This window comes from Sciurus carolinensis, chromosome 7 (assembly GCF_902686445.1).
Source record: "Sciurus carolinensis chromosome 7, mSciCar1.2, whole genome shotgun sequence".
Lineage (NCBI taxonomy): Eukaryota > Metazoa > Chordata > Mammalia > Rodentia > Sciuridae > Sciurus > Sciurus carolinensis.
Genome location: NC_062219.1, coordinates 122,681,675 through 122,696,523, shown reverse-complemented (window position 1 = coordinate 122,696,523; position 14,849 = coordinate 122,681,675).

The following is a 14,849-nucleotide window of genomic DNA, read 5'->3' as shown; positions in this document are numbered from 1 at the left end:
TAAACTTTATTCTGTGATTTACTGCCCCCCCCTTTTTTTTTTGGTATGTGTGCTTTTTTTATCTTTGTGTATTTTCCTGTATAATTTAGATCCCACCTTTCCATATACATTTCTGTTAACTTTTTTGGAAGATTGAACCAGGAGCGCTTTACCACTGAGCCACAATTCTAGCCTTTTTGTGTGTGTGCGTATAGAGACAAGTTCTTTAGAGTTGTTTAGGACCTCAGTTGCTGAGGCTGACTTTCAACTTGTGATCCCCCTGCCTCAGCCTCTTTTCTGCTGGATTTACAGGGTTGTGCCACCATGCCTGGCTTTAACATTTTTAAACACTTAAAGCATTTATTTTTTTATTTTTTTTAGTTGTAAATGGACACAGTACCTAAGTACAACCTAAAGAATGATTAGTAATAACCACACAATTACTTTTACATGGTACATTGGTTAGGAATGATTGCTAATAATTATACAATTACTGCTTTCACAGTATATTGGTTAGGAGCAATAGAGATCAAAAGAGCAATTCTTCATTACATAGGAATTGTCATTTTATATTATTAAACATGTCACACCAAGTAACTGATGATGGGCATAGAGATGGGGTGTTCTATTTCCTACATAACATGGAGTCTCAGAGCAAAATGGAGTCTGTTTAGTCAATTCTCTTATAGTCTGGCCTATAACATTCTCATGGAACCAAATCTATCAGCCCATCACAGAGTGCTTCTGGGTTTAATTCCCAGTACTGCAAAAATTCTGGAGCCACCCTGGACACTTAAGCCCTCAAGTTTAAAGATGTCTGTTGCTTTAAAACATGCCTAGCACATTTCAAACCCTATCTAGGTATGGTCAGCAAACAAGTCACATGGCCTACTGGGTACCCTCCCTAATCCTTGACCCTTTTTTGTGGTGGGGGTGGGTGTTGTTACTATGGATTGAACCTAGAGACCTTTAACTACTGAGTCACATCCCTGGCCTCTTATCCTTTTTAAAAAAATATTTTGTTTTAGTTGTAAATGGACACAGTACCTTTATTTTTATGTGGTGTTGAGGATTGAACCCAGTGCCTCACACATGGTAGGTAAGCACTCTACCACTAAGCCACAACCCCAGGCTTATCCTTTTATTTTTATCCATTTTATTTTGATCCTTGCTAAGTTGTCGAGGCTGACTTTGAACTTGAAATCCTCCTTCATCAGCCTCTGAGTTACTAGGAATACAAGGGTGTACTACCACACTTGGCTTTCCTTAACCATTTTATTTTCATCCATATATGTATTTTGTGGCACTGGGGATTGAACCCAGGGTTGTTTAGTCACTAAGCCACATCCCCAGCCATTTTTATTTTGAGGTAGTCCTGCTAAGTTGCTGAGGCTGGCCTTGAACTTGCAGTCTTCTTGCCTCAGCCTCATAAGTCTCTGGGATTTAGTAAACCATGCCTGGTTGGTACTAGGGATGTTCTGCCTCTGAGCTACATGACCAGCATTGTTTTTAAATTTTTTTTTTAATATAGTACTGGGAATTGGGTGTCTTATAACTGAGCCACATCCTTAGCCCTTTTTCTTATTTTGAGACAGTGTCTCTAAATTGTCCAGGCTAACCTTGAACTCAGGATCCTCCTACCTCAGCCTCCCAAGTAGCTGGGATTACAGGTGTGTGCCACTGCATCCAGCTCCATGGGAGTATATTGTTTATATCTGGAATGTTAATACCTTAAAAATGTCATTTGGCACTTGTGATTCCCAAAGGGCAGAGCAAGATCTAAAGCTAAACCACCCACAGGGACACCTCCAGAGGTACTCACATGGTGCTCCCTTGGAGGACAACTACTCTGAGGATGAGCATAATGACATAACAAACACCAGGTACAGTGGCACTCCTCAAGTTTGAGGCCAGCCTGTGCAATTTAGGAAGATTCAATCTCAAAATTTAAAATAAATGAACAAAGCTGGGAATGTGATGTTAGAGTGCTCTGGGTTCAATCCCAAGTACTACATAAACAACAACAAAAAAACCCACAGGTAGCCTGGTATGGTAGTGCACACCTGTAATTCCAGCTACTCCACAGGCTGAGACAGGAAGTATTGCAAGTTCAAAGTCAACCGCAGCAATTTAGTGAGACCCTGTCTCATAATTTAAAAACAAAAAAGGTCTCATGATGTGACTCAGTGGTTAAATGCTCCTGAGTTCAATCCCTAATGGTGGTAGTGGGGATGGGACAGGGAAGTCCAGTACCATGGGAACCAGCCAGCAGGTATAATAACAGGTGACTTTATAGCTGAGAAACTCATGAAACACCACACTCAATAGAGTAAGACTGAAAATGTTCCAAGAGATAAAGGAAAGGACTTAATCCATTTGCATGAACAGAACATTATAAAGAAAATGGATAGATTTGGGGGAAAAAATTAAAACAGGAGTGAGGGTGTAATTTGGTGGTAGAGCCTGTGTTTAGCATAAGGAAGGCCCTGGTTTCAATCTCCAGCATGGGGGGCTGGGGAGATAGCTCAGCTGGTAGAGTGCTTGCCTTGCAAGCACAAGGCCCTGGGTTCGATCCCCAGCACCACAAAAAAAAAAAAAAGAAAAAAGAAATTCTGCAGTAGAAATGAAAACATAAGCACAATAAACAAGTCAAGCAACAGACTAACTGAATAGTGTACGGTAAAGTGGAAGAAATCAAATTGTGAGGCAGAAAAATCAGAGGTGAAAGGAAATGGAGGTTTTGAAACAAAGAGTGGAATGAAATGCTCCACCCCTGGCATGGCTTGTTTGGTGCTGCTTTCACCATACTGGTTTATTTTAAGGTATGAATAGCCATAGGTGCCAACTTTAGCTTTGACCAGTGACATGAGGGCATCTGACTTTCAGCAGCTCAGGCCCATGTAAAGTTTTTGTTTTGGTGGTACTGTGGATTGAACCTGGGGGCGCTCTACCACTGAGTTACAACCCCAGCCCTTTTTATTTTTTTGACAGCAGTTCATTAAATTGTCCTGGCTGGCCTCAAACTTGCCATCCTCCTGCCTCCACCCTGGGATTCCAGGCATGTACCACCACACCTGGCATAATTTGTTTATTATTCTTCTCCATAACATCCGGATTTCCCATGATTGTCTCCTTTTTTCTTTTTTCTTTATTAAATAATAACATTTATTTAATAATTTATTTATTTATTTTTGGTATCAGAGATTGAACCCAGCGGCACTTAACCACTAAGCCACATCCCCAGCCTTTTTATTGTTTATTTTGAGACAGGATCCATTAAATTGGCTTAGGAGCCTGCTAAATTGCTGAGGCTGGCTTTGATTTTGCAATCCTCATGCCAAACCTCTCAAACTACTGGGATTACAGGTGTGTATGGCTCTTTCTTTTCTTTTCAGAGTACTAGAGAATGAACCCAGGCCCTCAAAAAAACACTTTAGCAATGAACTACATCTACTGCCCCTTATGAAGTCCTTTGATTGTTGTGTTATTTCTCAAAGAATAAGGAAACACATTATCCCAAGTGTTAAAGTGCCTGCTGACTCTTAAAATATTAACCCACGTTGTCCTGTCATCCCAGATGTGGAACACCTATAAAAACTTAAATATAGTGTATAATAATAATAAGAAGAACAAATAACTATAATATATTAATTGATATACTAACATATAAGTTCAAGACTGATTTCCAACCTTTTTAATGCGTGTATGTAAATTTCATTAAAATATTTGGAAAATCGGCTGGGGAGATAGCTCAGTTGGTAGAGTGCTTGCCTCGCAAGCGCAAGGCCCTGAGTTCAATCCCCAGTACCACAAAAAAAAAAAAAAAAAAAAAAAAAAATTGGAAAATCGACAATGGAATTAATGGGTTAAGTTTTATTGTCTCCTGTCAGGTGAATCTCAGGTGGAAGTGGGTCACATTCTATACTGGTTATTGTCATTATACCATAAAATTCTTTAAAAAAATATATATATATGTATATATTGAAGATAAAGATGTCATGCAGTAATCTTTAGTTATATGATGATAGTAGGTAATAAACTGGTCAAGGGAAGCTATCTCCAAAGGGCCTTGCAAAAAGGTACATATCACCTGAGGTAAGGGAGCACTCTATTTCTTATTTACCTATTTCCAGCGCATGAAACTTTGAGGAGACATACTTAATCCACATCCAGACTATAGCAGTTGGGGTAATTCTTTGGCACTGTGTTGATGAATATCCGTTTCTCCATTGACTTTTTCTGTGTGGTGCTAAGGATGGAACCTAGGACCTCATGCATGCTAGGCAAGTGAGCTATACTCTCAGCTCCCTTTCTTTTACCAAATTATTTTAACATCTCTTGATTATCTTTGCCCAAGTTAGTTATTTGAGTTTGCAAAATTATGACTTTCTCCTTTAATTATTCTTCCTATACTTACTTATTAACTGACTTCTGTAGAATAAATAAGTCATTAACTGTCTTTTGTTTAATCTATTTATTCCTATTGCAAAGGCAAAATAAATAATTCGTACTTTTCCAGTTTTTATAATGTGTGTAAGGAGTTATTTGAATGTCCTCTAATGCAAGTGAATTTCCCTGTTTTTTTAATATCCATGGGTCCAGAAAATTTCCCTTATTCCTTTTGATCCTGTCAAATGTCTTACTGAAACCCAGATGTACTGAGACACCAACCTTCTGTTCTTTAAGAACAGTAGCCAAGGAATTGGTCCTAGGGTTGACATGACATCTCAGGGATGCCATATTTTTTCCTGGACAGTTCTCTGTACCAGGTGCCCATTTTGATGCTTTTCACCTCCACCTCTAATTGCTGGGCTATCTCATGTTTTCCAGGGATTCAAAAATCTCAGTGAAGCTTGGTAGAAGTCAGAACTACTGTTAAATAACATTTATAGGAAGACATTGGTTTGGAGTGAGTTCCTACACTAGGCCTAATAGACTAAAGGAAATAGTCAATCGAGCTAAAGTTAATGTCACCAAACTGAAACAATGTCATGTTTCTGATTTTCCAAGAAATCAGGAGAAAGAGGTAACAGCCAAATCCTAAACAGGCCAGTTTTATTCAGCATGATAATGTAGCTGTTCTGCCTTAATCTTCACTAGGAAGAAAGCTTGGGACCTACCAATCCACTTTTTGTTCCCTGTTTCCGCTTTCTTAAGCCCTTTTTGTCACCAGAGGGGATCCAAGGAGAGGCCTAAAAGAAAGGGGAACCTCAACTTGTCCCTGGTAAGTTCACGGGAAGGAATTTCAGAAAGAGTCAAAAGAGACACAAGCAGAGGCTTATTTAGGAAATAAGATTTATTCAGGAAAGCAAGCAATAGAGCTGGACATACACTCAAAGGGAGAAGTGTGTGAGCTGTACTTTGGGATGGAGAGTGAGATGTACTTTGGGGGTCTCAGTCTTCTGCTTTTATTCATTTATTGGTATTGGGGATTGAACCTCTGGCCCTTAGCCACTAGGCAATATCCCCAGTCCTTTTTATTTTTTGAAACAGTCTTGCTAAATTACTTAGGGCCTCACTAAGTTGCTGAGTCTGGCCTTGAACTTTGAATCTTCCTGCCTTAGCCTTCCAAATCACTGAGATTATAGGCATGTGCCACCATGCCCAGCTAGGCTTCTGCTTTTAAAGCACACTTTGTAAATGGTGAGCTCATATGAGAAGTATGTGGGGTGGCATCAACTTAAATGAGTTTTGATTCTTTTCAGGGTGGAGCACAGAGCAGGTCACAGTGGTCTGGTTCTTAGAATATTTGGTTCCTAGAATGTTATGTAGTTATTAATTAGTGCTTGGACTGGACCCATACCATAGGTCTCTAATAATCTCTCTCTAGGCTTCTTTTTATCAGTCTAAAAATAGATTCTGTAAGATAACAAGGTACATAGACACATATTGGACTTAATTGGACCTTTTAAGAATTTAGGCAGGGGATGTGGGATTGTGGCTCAGTGGTAGAGCACCAGCCGAGCATGTACAAAGCACTGGGTTTGATTCTCAGCACCACATATAAATAAATGAATAAAATAAAGTTCTATCAACATCTAAAAAAATATAAAAATAGGCCTATGTGAGTGAAGGTGGGAGTGTTCATAGAGTTTTTGTGTGTGTGTGTGTGGTGCTGGGGATTGAACCCAGGGCCTTGTGCTTACAAGACAAGCACTCTACCAACTAAGCTATCTCCCCAGCCTGAGTTTTTAGATTAAAAGTTACAGTTCCTCTTTTCCTTCTCTGTTTTCTCCTTTTTACCTATTCTCATTTTTTCTATCTTACCTCATTTTATTGCCCATAAAACCAAAGTTCTCTGCTCAGCTCATCAGAACACTGGTTTTATTTTATAGGATGAGATATTACCCAAATATAGAATTGCAAATAAAAGCCAGCTCTAGTCAGGTGTGGTGGCACACACCTGTAATCCCAGGGACAGGAGGCTGAGGCAGGAATAACACAAGTTTGAGGTCAGCTTCAGCGATTATGTGAGACTCTCAAAATAAAAAATGAAAAGGGGGCTGGGGAGATAGCTCAGTCGGTAGAGTACTTGCCTTGTAAGCACAAGGCCCTGGGTTCGATCCCCAGCACCCAAAAAAAAAAAAAAAAAAAAAAATTAAAAGGCCTGAGAATGTGACTCAGTGTGAAGCACCTTTGGGTTCAAACCCCAGTACCAAAAAAAAAAAAAAAAAAAAGTATAAAGGAAAGGAAAATAATAAAATTATCTTGTCAATATGTAAACTCTCATTAAAATCCTAACCATGGTTGGGTTTAAAAAAAAATTTTTTTGTAGATGGACACAATACCTTTATATTATTTATTTGTTTTATGTGGTGCTGAGGATTGGACCCAGGGCCTCACACGTGCTAGGCAAGTACTCTACCACTGAGCCACAACCCAGCCCCACCATGGCTATTTTAAGTGTTTTGTCATTCAGTTTTGATGTTCTCTGAAGTATTTGCAACAGGATTAATGGAAAAGAGTCTAGAAAGTACTCTTAAATACAGTTTTCTGTTAAAATTAAACTTATATTGCAGATGAATTGGTTATTCTTTGATTATCTCATAAAAATTGGTATGACTGAAAAATTGTTTCTCAATTCGAAATTATCACAAACTAAATTTGTTTTGTGCTTGTTTTCCTTTCAAAACTTTGTAACTCTTGCTTCTTAAAATTCTGTAGAAGTACCAAACTAACAAAATGGTCTGGTCCAATGTTTTGATATGCTAGCCATTACTTATAGGACAGGTAGGATTCACAGAAAAAGAACTAGCAGTGGACTTCAGATAAACCTGGCCTAAGAACTGCTCCTTTTGAACCTCTTTGTTGGTCAACTGTGGCTAAAAGAGTTTGGTTTTCTTTAATATTTTTGTTGTAGATGGACATAATAACTTTATTTTATTTATTTATGCAGTGCTAAGGATTGAATCCAGCACTTCACATGTACTAGGCAGGTACTCTACCACTAAAACACATCTCCAGTCCACCAAAAGAGTTTTTGACACTGATTCCCAATCATCAATAACTTCCCCTCAAACATGGGACCAAATTAGACCAACAATTAGGAACAATGAAACAAGAAGATGAATGTCTTCACAAAAACTTTGGCAAAGATGAAAAAGTTAAAATATATATATATATACATATATGTATATACACATATATGTATATATATATATATATGTATAAGATCTGTTAAAATCAAGACAGTTACTTGTGTCAACATATTAAAAATAAAACTGGGAGGTTTAAAAAAAGGATTTTTGTTTTGTTTTGTTTTGTTTTGTTTTGTTTTATATGGGTGGATTGAATCTCGGGTGCTTTCTCACTACGTCCCCGGTCATTTTTATGTTTTATACTGAGACAGGGTCTCACCAAGTTGCTGAGGGTCTCATTAAATTGCTGGGACTGGCCTTGAACTTGCAATCCTTCTGCCTCAGCCTTCTGAGTCCCTGGGATTACAGGCATGCAGCAGTGTGCTCAACTAAAGGAACAGTTCTTATGCATGAGTGCTTGATAAAAACTATCACAGAAGACTACCAGAATCATATTTCTTGTGAGTCAGTTTGAGCCTGGTCTAACAGACCTAACAGGTCTCTGTGATGTTCCAGAGACCTCTTGGTTCTCTGGAACATCACAGTAGAAAAGACTATCAAAAAATGAGGATTTGGGGATATAGCTCAGTTGGTAGAGTGCTTGTCTTGCAAGCACAAGGCCCTGGGTTCAATCTCTAGCACCTTAAAAAGGAAAAAAAAAAAGGGACTGTCTCTTTGCTTCCTGGCTGTCATGAACTGAGCAGCTTTCCCCTGCCAGGTGCTTCCACCATGACGTTCTGCCTCACCTCAGGCCCAAAGCAATAGAGCCAGCTGACCATGAACTGAAACATCTGAAACTGTGAGCCAAAATAAACTTTATCCTTTAAGTGTATCAGATATTTTGATCATAGTGACAAAAAACTGACTAACAGTTTGTTTTTGGAATCACTAAATTTAGGTGGATTACCAGAACAGGTTATGAGTGAGAATTTCCTTCTGAATTAATTCAAAAATATTATTCTCATTCCACTTAAAATCTAGTAAAATCCCAGAATCTGCTTGTTTCCTCCTTTTGGTAAATACAAGGTAAAATATTAAACAATTGACCCCATTTCTTACATACTAAAACCTGAGATTAACTTTTCCTACCACAAAATTCCTGTAGAAACATTCTTTTTTTTTTTTTTTTTTTTTCGGTGGTGCTGGGGATGGAACCCAGGGCCTTATGCTTATAAGCCAAGCACTCTACCAACTGGGATTACAGGTGTGCATCACTGTGCCCAGCTCCATCATTCTTAAAAAAAAAAAAAAAAAAAAAAAAAAAATTCCCCTCTCTGCTTTCTACCCCTACCTCATCTCCCCAGCCCATTTTTAGATAATTTTTTTTTTTTTGTGGTGCTGCTGATTGAACCCAGGGCTTTATGCTTGCGAGGCAAACACTCTACCAACGGAGCTATATCCCCAGCCCTGTAGAAACATTCTTGAAAGAAATACATGCAAATCAAAGGAAACAATATATGATTTGGCAAATGAGGAAAGACTTTAGTATTTAAGAAGGATTGCATTTTTGGTGGCATGCAGGAGCTCGTAACTTCCTTGATTTGGTTATGTAATTCCACAGAGTGGCACACAGGACAAGATGTGTCTATTCAAGCACAGCAAGGATTAAAAAGATTAAGAACTCTGAGGACTTTCTCCTTTCTAGCTTTCAGGAAGGAAGGGGGTTTTGCTTTGTGGTTGTCAGCACTTGGACTTCCTGGGTAATGGACAGATTTTCCCAAGAAAAACAACTGGAGTAAAAACCCAGGCTACACTTCCCAGAGTATTTTTGTGAGAAACATAAAAGGAAACTCTGAGGTAGGGGTAGAAAGCAGAGAGGGGAATTTTTTTTTTTTTTTAAGAATGATGGAGCTGGGCACAGTGATGCACACCTGTAATCCCAGCAATTCAGGAGGCTGAAGCAGGAGAATCACAAGTTAAAACCAGCCTCAACAATTTAGCGAGACCCTGAGCAACTTGGTAAGACCCTGTCTTAAAATAAAAAATAAAAAGGCTGGGGATGTAACTCAGTGATAAACTGCTCCTGTGTTAATTCCCTAGTATCAAAAACAAAACAAAACAAAACAAAACAAAACAAAACAAAACAAAAGATGGTTCTCCAACCTATAGAGTTCGTCTTTCCTGGTCAAGGGATCAGCCTTAAATAAATCTTCCACTGGATTTTTCTTAACATTGTCCCATAAAAACAAAACAAACAAAACAAAACAAAAAAAGTCCTCATGAAAACCCTCTACAAGGAAGGCCTTTGTGTCCTCACTATTAATATATCTATAATAAAATGTATATAAAATATATGTATGTATATATATATATATATATATAGTGTGTGTGTGTGTGTGTGTATATATATATATATATATATATATATATATATAGAGAGAGAGAGAGAGAGAGAGAGAGAGAGAGAGAGAGAGAGAGAGAGCGAGCCAGAGCCAGACATGGTGGCGCATACATATAATTCCAGGGACTCGGGAGCCTAAGGCAGGAGGATGGTGAGTTCAAAGTCAGCCTCAGCAACTTAGTGAGACTTTGTCTCAAAATAAAACATAAAAAGGACTGGGGATGTGGTTCAGTTGTTAAACATCCTGGATTCAATCCCTGTTATCAAAAAAAAAAAAAAAAATTCTCAGGCATACCTAGATTATTTAAGATTTCACAGGTATTCTTTTCATAAAGAGTTAAAGGACCCAAACTCTGTGTTTGTCTTTTCTTTCCTTTTGGGTTTGTTATAAGAGTGGGCTTATCTATGTGAGAAATTTTTAGAAAGAAAAAAAAAAAATGAAAGACTTCAGGGATGCCTGGAAGCAAGAAATATGTCTCCTTATCAGAGGCTGGAAGGATGCTTCAACTACTGCTAATTTGCTGAAGGAACGAGCCAGTTTATTCCTGCCAAGAGTAAACTGCCTCAGGAGTTGCAGAGGTGCCTCTCATGTAGATGACAATGTGAGGCCAGTGCTGCCTAATCCAGGCTTAGTATGTTAATGTATAAATGTCCTGAAAAACATAAAATAAGCTTTTTTGGGTGGGGGGATACTGGGGATTGAGCTCAGGGGCAGTCAACCACTGGACCACACTCCCAGCCCTATTTTGTATTTTTTTTAGAGTCAGGGTCTACCTGAGTTGCTTAGCACCTCACTTTTGTTGAGGCTGGCTTTGAACTTGAGATCTTCCTTCCTCAGCCTCCCAAGCTGCTGGGGTTGCAGGTGTACACCACCACACCTGGCTATAAAATAAGTATTTTGATATATGACAATATCTAATCCTGGCTTAGGGACTCATGTAGTATCCTGTAATAACTTTTAAAGTATCCTATTTTTTCTTTCTTTTCAGAAAGATTCAGGGGAAGATTTAAAGTGTGAGTTTTTTTAAGATTATGGATAATTCAATTCTATCCCTCCCTCAGAACTCACTCCTTGGGTACATATTAAATAATTAGAATTATTTTAAGGAAGAAGATTTGAAGAAAAAGAACTTGACTTTTTTCTGTAATTTGGCATGGCCCCATTGTAAGCTAGAGACTGAAGCCAGATGCACACCTGTAATCCCAGCAGCTCAAAGGCAGGAGGCAGGCGGATAATATGGTGACAAGGTCCTTTTGGCTCCTGATAAACCAGCTCATACACCAAAATGGAGCAGTGCTTATCAAGTTCTTTCAAATGTACTCACTGCTGTTAAATTACAAGGACATACTACATAGACCTATGTGTCTAGAATTAAACCTGTTTCTCTTAAGACTTTACAGGATCAGGAACTTAACAAGGTCTATAGTCCTTATTTGTATATCTTTGGAGGATCTACAGGTCTTATTTAAAAGGGAGAATGATCATGTTTAAATTAAGTTTTCCTTTTTTTTGGTACCAGCTATTGAACCCAGGGGCACTTAACCACTGAGGCACATCCCCAGCCCTTTTTTGTATTTTGTTTAAAGACAGGGTCTTGCTGAACTGCTTAAGGCCTCCCTAAATTGCAGAAGATGGCTTTGAACTCATGATCCTCCTGCCTTAGCCTCCTGAACTGCTGGGATTACAGGCATGCACCACTGCACCTGGCTTAATTTAAGTTCTTCTATATACTATATTCCAAATATCTTTCTCCTTTCCACTCTTGTGGAAATTTTTCTTTTGGCTATGGGGGTTACTCCACTCAATCAGGAACCCTGGCTAGGGATGTGCTTGACAATCCTCATCCTTTACTTGGCTTCTTATGCATGCTTCCTGAAACTACTATAAAGTAATGCATATACCAAGAGTAGCTACTGGATGCCTTCTTAATCTTCTGATAAAATGTGTGTCTTCCAGATTATGACATTCCATGTTAAAATGATGGCAGTACAAGGATTCCAACCCATCTCAACAATTGAATTTGATCTTCTATAACTCCTTTAGATCAGTTAGGTAGAGGCCTTCAGTTCCTGACTAAGTTCAACATCCCCTGTCATCTTGAAGTAGTTCTGGAAGGCAGATCTTTGATTTTCATCCACCATTAAGAATAAGAGATCAAAGTGGAAGGCAGGGGGTAATGATGAGGTATGATAGAGGAAATGATAGACAGAAAGGAGACAGGGAAGAAAAGGACTGTAACTTTAAGTCTAAAAATTCCATGAGCATCCTCACCTTCACTCCACAGGACTGTTTTCCTCCAGGTCTCAAGTGAGATTGTTATCTGGGTCCAGTGCAAGTGTTATTAAGTAGATAGCATCAACCTGAAGACTGTGAAAAGAATCAGACCATTGTGACCCGCTTTGTGCTCCACGACCAAAAAGACTTAGCTCATTACACTGATGCCACCCCACATACCTCTCATGCTCAGTATTTACAAAGTTTCCTTTAAAAGCATGAGACCCCAAAAGCGCTTTTCCCTCTGGAACACTCCCTCTCCCTTTGAGTGTGTATCCTGTTCTATTGCTTGCTTTCCTAAATAAATCTTATTTCCTAAATGACCCTCTGCATGTACCTCTTTGAACTTGCCCTGAAATTCATTTCTGTGAATTTACCAGGGCTAAGTTGAGGTCCCCCTCCTCTATTCTGGGGCTCTCCTTGGATCCCATCCAGTGACAATACCACTAGGCTTTTGGCTTGTAGATTTGGGTTCAAATCTACAAGAAATGTGATTTCTGGCCTTTATCCACAGAAGTGTGAACTTGGGCTAAGGAGTTTCCAGATGCTCTTCTATCTTTGTTTTATTGCTCCATCCAGAACAAAGACTGAGGCTAGTTCACCCACTGAGGATTTGACCTTCTGACACTTTATTTACCAAAATAGTCAGCCTGTGAGCCATAGTTTGCCCATTACAGTTTTAGAAATATTGCATCAAAACATTTATCATGGTGCCTGAATTTTTGTTATCCTCTTAAATTTTGCACATGAGGCAGACTTCTCCCTCAGTCCTTCCTTTTTGGGGGTGAAAGGGGTTCCTCTTCTTTAACTTCAAATTTATCTCAGGCCCCTGGCTCTGTGACATGACTGCAAATGTGATCTACTAAAACCCTGATCTAGGAGTCACAGAGCTGGGCATTCTGTGAAACTGAGGCAGTATAAAGGCTCCTCTTCGAAGCACAATTCTTAAAGCATGACAGAAAGATTTCAGACATCACTCAGAGTAATAGGCATGAGTTTATTAGAAGAGACAGGAAAGGGGAATGGGGGACACTCTCAAGGAAGAGAGTGGGTCATCTCAGAGAGAAGAGGGGTGGCATGCCTCTCCTGACCTTCCCTTTTATTGGGAGTCCCAGGAAAGTTTCCAGAGAGTCCCACCCAGGTCCACCTCTTTACTTTTCACGTCAGCAGGATGACACCAGACTTTCAAGTCCCCACTGCCATGACAACAAAGTGACCTATCACTTTGGCCCATGCTGACAAGTTCTATCTGGAACCTGTTCTTATGGATTTTATGGTTAGGGGGAATTACCCTCATCTCCCTGAGTTCTGGAATCTGGTCTGTGTAATGGTCACAAGTCTCTCCCTTTAGGGTAACTTGTGTTCTTCTTGTCAGCATTTTGGGGTCTACATCTCTTTCAGATGACATGTAGTTTACTGAGGAATGTAACCTATCCAGTCAACTAAAGTCAGGTAGGGCTGCAGGTAAATTTTTATTTTTTTGATTTTTGGTACTGGGGATCTAACCCAGAGGCACTTTACCACTGAGCTACATCCCAGTCCTTTCTATTTTTTTTATTTTAAGACAGAGTATTACTAAGGTTTTGGGGACCTCACTAAGTTGCTGAGGCTGGCCTCAACCTTGCAAGCTACTGGGAGTAGAGGCACACACCACCACATTCAGCTTGGTTAATTGCTTTCTAAAAGAGAAAGCATGTGAGGGTCAGCCCAATGGGTCCATTTTATAGAATTATTTCCTTAACCTCACGTTCCCACTGCTCACGTCTGTTCCCTATCATAGGTGTCTCTACTTGTCTGATGCCCACAGGGCAAATGTCACTGGCTCCTCTGGGGTTACCTGATTGTCTGCATTCTATTACTTATGGTTTTGGAGGATTTCCCTTATTTTTCTGCCAACTAAGCCTTGCATTAGAAACGTGTTTCTGTTGTTTGAGAAGGGTCATGCTATGTTGCCCAGGCTGTCCTTGAAGTCTCAGTTCTCTTGCCTCAGCTTCCCAAGTAATTGGGACAAGAAATGTATTTTTAAAAAATGTATCAGTTGATCTCGGTGGCACACACCTGTAATTTTAGTGACTCTAGAAGCTGAGACAGGAGAATCACAAGTTTGAGCCTTAACAACTTAGTGAGAACCTGTCTCAAATTAAAAGTAGTGAAAAAAAAAAATAGGGCTGGGTGCTTAGCTAAGTGGTAGAGCACTTGCCTAGGATTCAGGAGGCCCTGTATTTGATCCCCAGTATGGCAGGGGGGTTGGAAAGCAAACTCAGGTGCTTTGATTTTAGAGTTACTGAACTTGCAGGTCAGAGTTGGGGTCCCATGCCCAGGGAGGAGGTCCTTGAGGATCATATCCCCGAGCTGAGGGGCCTTGGCTATGAACAAGGAAGCTGATCCATCGCCTCACTTCCTCACAAGCCTGTCCTTTCTGTTTCACCGGGCAGTAGATTCTGGGTCAGACATTCATAATGCGACTGCCCCTCTTCCTTCTACTCTTTCTGATAAATAGAATTGTTAGTAAGACTGTCAGGTATGTAACTTTCAGTGGTATTAGACATGCAGCAGACATCTGATTGTTGCAGATGCAGTCCTCCATTCTTCCTTGCTTCACATCTATTCAGTGATATGCATTAATTCCCCCCTCCCCTTTTCTTTTTCTGGCTTGAACACCAGCCTCATGTAATCT